This window comes from Haliaeetus albicilla, chromosome 11 (assembly GCF_947461875.1).
Source record: "Haliaeetus albicilla chromosome 11, bHalAlb1.1, whole genome shotgun sequence".
Taxonomy (NCBI): Eukaryota; Metazoa; Chordata; class Aves; order Accipitriformes; family Accipitridae; genus Haliaeetus; species Haliaeetus albicilla.
This window is the reverse complement of record NC_091493.1, coordinates 12,771,403-12,778,208: the sequence shown is the minus strand read 5'-3', so window position 1 is coordinate 12,778,208 and position 6,806 is coordinate 12,771,403. Positions and strand designations below refer to the sequence as shown.

The following is a 6,806-nucleotide window of genomic DNA, read 5'->3' as shown; positions in this document are numbered from 1 at the left end:
TTGCAAAACTTTTTATTATTGGCTCTGAATATTATCAGGGTCTTCTCCAGTTATTTTCTAATTTACTTCACTACCAGATATCTAGAGTTTCTCTATGGCTTTGCATTGGTACTTGTGGTTTTCCTGTAAGCAGCCTGGAGAGGATAGCAGAAATGTATCTCAAATATGCCATACTTGCACACAATTCTTATCTTGCCATTGTTCTCTCGGGACAGATATTTGGGTAATATATTTTTCTCTTGTTTTCCATGTTTTCCTCTTTAGAAATGTCATTGACAAGAGCATCTAATGGCATTCTATGCAAATATAAGGAGAAAGGAAATCTATTTTTGCACTTTTGTTCCTAGCAGTATTCCTGAAAGCAGCAGAGGTGGTGAAGAGGATACTAAAGAAAGATAGGCAGGCCCAAATAAAACAGCAGCCATTTTCCAGCCAGAGGAGCCTCCCAGCTTAGTTACTAATAGAGGCTAAAGTCAAGACATGCTTCTAATAAAGCCAGTATTAACTCACCATAATTACTTTTCCTTGCGGTAATGTTAATTCATCATCATGGCACTGCTACAAATAGAATATCATCACTTTACATTTTCCAGTAAATTCAATATATTCTGAAATTAAGGTAATAAAACTTGTGATTCCACACAATAAGATGTAGCAATTGCTAGTTCCACAGAAACCCCTCTTAATAAATGCAGTAATAGGGGTTAGTGCCGATTTTAATTTCAGAAGAGAGACTGAATTTTCTCCCGAAATGATAATTTATATATTTCCAGTATATATAGGTCAGTGCAGTTGTTTAGTGTATGTGGAAAATTGCCTACTGTGTACATTATCCTACAATGAAAGAAGAAATCTACTGTGTAGCACTGAAGTCTTTTCACTATTGTGCGTCCTCCCATCAGGTAACTTTACAAAGCCCGATTGGGCAAACTTCCACAAAAAGCAATGCCTCTTTTCCACTTAAATAATTTTACTAGTGCCAAAAGGAAGGCTTAAAAAGCCATTACTCAGGCAATTGCAGGAATTTATTCAAGAAGGATATAAATGCAAACATCTGAACTTTTTGAAATATATTCAGTTCTGCAATTCCAGTTAAGGTCCATAAGGATCAAATCTTGTACTTTGCTTTTGTAGTAGAAGGTTAGGGTTTCCTTTTCATTGTTACAGCCTGTGTCTAGTGGTTTTAAGAGCAGTCTGCAAATGTTTGCAAAGCTATGAGACTAATGATTGCACTGTTTCTCTTGGACTCATTCTCTTCATCTTCTCTGATTCAACCCATTGGATCATGAAGTGTTGAGGGTCTTGGAAAAAATGGACTGTGTGGACCAAAAAGGACAATGTTCAAAGACATTAGCATAGGCTGGCATAGTCCAGCCTTTCCTTAAAGGAAACAAAAGACACAGAAAGAGAGTAGCCTACCGCTATAGACAGAAGCCTTGTAAGGTAAACAAACATGTTATAAAAGTAGGGAAAAAAGGTCCACTTCCTCTTTTCAGGGTGAGATGAGGTCCTTGTTTAGATAGGAGAAGCTGGTGTAGCGTAGGTACAGCAGCTTCTTAGTCGCTTCCCTCATACAGATACGTTTTGAAAGGTGACTTAGATTGAGATTGGGTTTGCAAGTAATTTGGGTACCTGTGGGGTTGCAGGTTTTGTTTGGTCCTCAGCTGAGAGATACAGCCAAGCTGTTGCATGGCTGGTAGTGATACACTGATGGCATAAACAATGGCAAATTAGTGTGTACAAGAAATACAATATTCCCCTAAGAAAAAACATTTCCCAGAGTTTACTGCAGCTTCCTCGGAGATCTGACTGAAGTAGTTCTCCAGGATCATAGTAACACCAGTGTGAAGTAAAGGCCATCTCAAAGGGTTTCTTGCTCCAGGACCCCTTTGATCCTGAACCCCCTAGATTTTTCAGAGAACTACAGAGCTGGAAACCCATTTAAACTTTTCGTTTGGAATAGCAGTATTCAGCTGAACTGACATCAAAGTACATTGGCAAATTAGCTATGCATTTCTATGCAGTGCTCTCACATGCGGGTCACTCAGGGAAATAACATGGCCTTGCTCAGCAGGCTCCTGGAAGCTGCCACTCTGCTATGCTGTGCTGAAAGCAATTTAGATCTATTGTGCTTCTGGGTCCTCCTCATTCTCCTGTTCCCAAAAGGCATGATTGCTGGTGGAAAAATATTCAAAACTGATATTTTGGAAAGTGACTTGAGACTTCAAAAGCTCTTCATTGCCAAGCCGCTGGGCAGCTTGCTTCTCTAAGGAAGACAGCAGAGAGCAGTGCTATAGAATAAATAGCAGCTCGGCATAACCATTACCTGAAATAGATGATATACAGGCAGGAGAATTGCTTAGGCATGTAAGTAATAAAATCCTACAACTCAAACTGGAAATCAATAAAAACAAATAGAGTGGTAAAAAGAGAACAATGGACAAATGCATAAGTGAAAAGATGGATCCTGTTAGTGATTTCTGACTCTTTAATCAACGGGTCCCTGAGTTATTTGTCACTTGCTATAAATGTGTATGTTGCTTTATATGTTGTCAGTGTATCAAATTTAAGTAACATTTTGGACTATATTGCATAAATGATGTCCCCGTTATGGTTGTACTCTATCACAGTAACAAATCCACCATTTTAGCATTCCTGCTTGGATTCTGCATTGAAGTTCATCAGCTATATGACTTTCTTCCTTCATTCATTTTGTCATCAGTGAAAATTAATTTTCTTGTATTCTGCTCTTCTTATCACTTTTAAGCAAACAGAAATCATCTGCTGGGTAGTGACTTACTGAAAGGAAATGAACATTCCTTCTCACTGCAAGGTAATATTAATGATAATAAATCCTCCCATGACCTTATTTATCTATCATTTACTAGTCAATTCACAGTTATATGTGAAGAGCTGTGATGTATCCTATGATTATCTAGAAACAGGTTAGAAAACATTGGGAGAGAATGATGGTTGTTTTTTAGGGCTTCTCTCATATGTATGAAAGCTGTTGGGGATCTATTCTATATTTTTCAGAATTATGTCTGTATATAGACATGCTATTTAAACCAACAGGTTAAAATTAGCCTTCTTAAAAAAGTGGGTAAGTTTTCAAAAATTCTGGAAACCCACAGCTCTCATTGAGGTCAATGAAAACTTTGGGGTACCAGACTTTTCAAAAAGATGACAAATGTCTTTGGGCTGTAGTGAAAAGGAGCTCCAGAGACTTAATGGTGTAGACGTTGCCCATCTACTGGAGAAATTACTGACAGAAAATAGTCTGTGCCAGAAGATCCTGTTCTATTATATAGCTCACTTTGCATTATAGTTTATATTCAAACTGCTGGTCACGTAAAAATTATTCAGACTATATGAGAGAAGTGACTGAATGAGAGTAACAGTCATTCTTATTGCACTGGAGCTGCAACCCTCCTGTTGGATGGGACATGACTGAGAGGTATTTGAGAGCTAAGGGGTGCTGTTGGAACACATTAACAAACCCATTTTTGCATTTCTGTCAACATATCAAGATATTTTTGGCTCAGTCTCTTTGGAAAGATCTAGCATTTCAAAATCCTGGGTCTGGAAAATCTTGATAACATCCAGATTTCTGGCAGCTACCTTTTAAGAGCAGTTAGGATTCATTCCCTATTATTTTTCAAATACCGAGACACATTTTGTGGAAAGATACTCTACAAATGCAACAGCTTTGATTTCTAATGAGTAGTAACGCTATTAAAGATTAATGACAACAGCTAGTTGTTTGGTTGGTGCCATAAATTAGCCAAACTGTGGGGAGGGGGCTTAAAACAAAACGAAACAAAAAAATAAAAAAAGAGGGGGTCCATTTTGGTTTTCGTCCATAATGTGGGGAAATTGTGTGTGACATTTACAAAAGGCAAAACTTCATCTCTGTTGTCCTTGTATTCAAAAGAGTCAGGTCCAGAGGAGACACTGGGGAGAAACAGCTTGTTCTGTATTACTGTCCATCTACTATGTAACAGCCTATGGATGTGTCTCAAAGAAGCAAGTAAAGCTCGGAGCGTTTCTCTAAGCAGGTTCAATCTGCAAAACGGCATCTGCCCCATGACCTTAAAAGTGTTTTTGAAGTAAAGAAGATGAGTAAGTGAAAACTTCCTATTAAGGAAGTTATTTGTACAATTCATGTTTATGTGTGACAAAGTGAATACAAGAGAACTTGTAAAATATTAGTGGAAAGTAGGTGATAGGAGCTACTGTACAAAGTAGTTATTGTTAAGTATTTAATTTCTTTGCAAATATTGGATGTTTGATTTTTTTTGTTTAGTTCAGCATTATCCCTGATATGTGCTTAATACACAGTCCAAAAAGTCAATGGAAAGCTTTACAGTGCCTCAACTGTTGGTCAAGCAGCATATGTACTTTAATTAAATTCAGACTTTAAAAGTCAGCTAATTGTTGAAGCCAGACTAGTTCTTTCCTCTGGGTGATAATTTTGGGGGGTAATAATTGGAGGAGGTGTTCATTTGTAGATATTCCCCATTATCTCCAGCAGTTCAAAAGCATCTGGTTTACTAAGGCTTCTATATAACATAAGAAATTACAGAATAATTAACAAAAGAATGTCCCAAAGAACACTAGAAAACAGTGAGGGAGTGATTACTGGAATGACATGGAAATGGATTTGGCATAGAAATACACATATTTGAAGTCTACCTTAAATTCTATAAAGATCAGGCAATTTAAATTCAGTGCAAAAGGTCACACAAAACTGAGAGTGACGCTAGCTACTGTTTTATTACATTGGTTTTATTCAGGATGCATAAATGAGTATTATTTAGTCATTAAATAAGTCTCGTGTTCCTTCGATATTGCTTCAGCATAATATACACATTTAGTTCAGAGTTAGTGCAGATGAGTATGGAGTTAGTGCTGTGAAGTTAGTGCAAATCAAGCCCACTCTTCACGCTTTTCCATAGCTAGCACTGAGTTCAGAGAAGTTGGGTGTGTGGGCATGCTTTTCTGTGCCCGTATTGGAGATATTTTGTCAGCAGAGAAGGGAAGGAGGAGTTGAGGGAAAGGAGATCCCAGGTATTAAAAAAAAAACAAAAAAACCCCCCCCCCAAAACCCAAAAAAGCCCACCCAACTAACTGTCTTCTTGTTGAAAGATTCTTTTTACTGAAAATGACATAGTTCTGGCAGAGCATATAGAAAATTTTTTGAGACAGCTGTCTAAAAGGCATGTGGAATCTGAATTTCCCAATTGCTTATAGTTACTAAAAAGCACAGTAACACTGCCAGTATGGTACATCAATTCAAACAGTGCAGATGTACCACATTATATTGCAGTACTTCTTAGCCTGAGATGTTCATCGCTAAATTTAATGTCCAAAAGAGTGCAGCAATGGACAATGCAAGTGCTTTAGTAGAGTTGAAAAAGTGCATTCCTTCTCTTCATTTGTTTACTAAACAATCTGAAATATTGATCCTGGAGAAGAAACGTAGCTGTTTAGCATAAACATACGATTTGGCTCATGTTGCTGTTGAAACTTAAATACCTTAAGAATGTTTCAAAAACAATGGTTTCTCCCCCTTTACCTCACACCAGTCCTGTTTAGCAAGAACTTGATCAGACCTAAAGTGTTTTGTCACTATCCAAAATTACAGGGCTCAGCTGTTAAGAGAAGTATTGCAATATATGCTAAAGGAAGCATATGGGCTTTGCAAATCAGGGAGGAATTTATTTAGTAATAGAATTTTATTTTAAAATTGCTCATTAATTCTTTAAATCAGCTTTTGGTTACAAGTATTTGCTTAAGTTTATGCAACATAAATTGCATAAAACTACAGCTCAAATTATTTCCTATGAATAATGTATTTGAACAAATATAGGCCTTTAACGTGTTTGCAGTTGATTTGTAGTCAGTTCGTATTTTTTATGTCTGAGCTCATTTTTTCAAGTTGTTTACTCATTTAGGTTAGAAGTGGGATTTTACATATCTCCAAATATTTACCATGCCATTTTCAGGATGTTTGATCTATTGCTTGAGGTGCTTTTTTCCTTTCCTTGAAAGTCTCTGGGAGTCCACCTGGCTAATAGGCTCCTGAAACTTTTACTGTGTTTGAGTTTACTGTGCAGGTAATGGAAAGAGAAGTGTAAACTGATGAAAAACATTTCTCTTCTTCTTGTGCAAATATTAATTCATGCAATGGTTGTGCTATCATCTAATAAACACTTTTGCATTCCTCCTATATGACAATGCATGTGTTCAAATATTCATGACTAAATAAATAATAGTATGCATAGATTGGCATCATTCAGACTAAAGAAGTTAAATAAACCATGAGAAATATTCCAGGAGGAAATAATTTTATCGCAAAGTCATGTTTTCTGAAACAGGAATGTTTCTTTCAGATCAGTTTCTAAGAAACTGCTGGAAATGCTGCTGTTTCTGAACCTGGATGTCCTGGTGCAGCCCTGCTCACCCTTATGCTGGCCCTTTTGAGCTGGGACTGACTCAGGTACTTCTCTTGTTTCTTCTAACTGATCCATCTCAAATTGCAGTAACTTAAGTTTCTGTTCACCACTCAACCCCCTGCTCATCGTTCAGTTGCCCAGCGTCTCCAGTCACACATGTCCTTTGAGAGAGGCAGCTCAGGGATATCAAGCCCATGAAAACGAAACGGCTGGTTTCTGTTTCATTGCTTTGCCTAGGCAGCAGGATTTCAAGGCAGCGCAGGTCTGTGGGCTGGATGGGCGCTGCCAGCTCTGTGGCCAAAGGGCTGCTCGTCCTCCTCGTGAAGAAGAGCTGCCATCCCTGCAGCC

The 6,806-nt window shown here is 37.7% G+C and overlaps 1 long non-coding RNA gene across 1 annotated transcript; it reads left to right on the top strand.

The window, feature by feature from the left end:
* The first annotated feature begins 2,092 nt into the window (after nucleotides 1-2,092).
* Nucleotides 2,093-6,497, top strand: LOC138687623 (uncharacterized). The gene is made up of 3 exons (XR_011326754.1): nucleotides 2,093-2,833; nucleotides 3,935-4,122; nucleotides 6,396-6,497. It is a non-coding gene; the product is annotated as an uncharacterized lncRNA (long non-coding RNA).
* Nucleotides 6,498-6,806: the final 309 nt, after the last annotated feature.